Genomic DNA, 908 nt, shown 5'->3' with positions numbered 1-908 from the left:
AGTCAGGAAAACACTTTTGGAAACTCTTTTAACATAAAATTAAATAAAAAACTGAATTGAATGTTTTATTGATTAATATTATTATTATACCCTGGTGATTACCACGTTTAACGAAAAGTATGCTTTGCTACTCGAATGAGTGCTTGATATGACTAGCTTGGACCGAACACTTTGAACCAAGTATTTAGAGGAGAGGTGTATGAGGTGTATTAGTAGGTGGTAGCTGGCCATATCAACGCACTGCGGAATCTGTTTAATTGCAACAACAATATATCGTACAAACTTTTCTGCTTTCTTTTGTGTGGAGTTAAAAAAGCACGTCATCCCTAGACCATTGAAGCGCTTGACTTCGGAATGCCGGAGCGAGGAGGAGGACTAGCTGGCCGAGGATTCCATATTCTTTGGTGACTTGGGCGATTTAAGTGGCATCAAGGCCTTCTGGTGCAACCGAAAGCATAGGGACTGCAAGTTCAAGCGCTTTGTTTAGAAAACAACCAGGACTATATTGGGAGAATTACTTACCGTGGGTCGTCCAAGGGCGGTCTCAAGTTCGGCAGCTGCGTTAAGAAGATGTCCGGGAAGCTGGGCTCGAACATGGCTGTGTATCAGTTTTAGGATGGAAGTAGTTTTTACAGCGTGGGCAGTAGATCTTCACCGTTGACTTGCCCCACACATCGCTGAGGCCCACTGGCAGGGTGTTCTTCCTATTACAGGAGATATTCGGACACGATTCAAAGTCTCCTCTCATATAGTTTCGGTGCATATCATTCACGCCACGCTCCGACCTGATGTATCGGGCGTGAATCATGCCGTACCACTTTTTCTCATCGTCGTAGAACAAGCCCGAGGAACTGTCGAACACCGGCTTCAGGATCACGTCCAGTGCTGGCTGAAGTACTCCAGGCCCA

The sequence above is a fragment of the Drosophila melanogaster genome, chromosome Y (genome assembly GCF_000001215.4).
Source record: "Drosophila melanogaster chromosome Y".
Lineage (NCBI taxonomy): Eukaryota > Metazoa > Arthropoda > Insecta > Diptera > Drosophilidae > Drosophila > Drosophila melanogaster.
Note: the sequence above shows the minus strand (reverse complement) of the source record.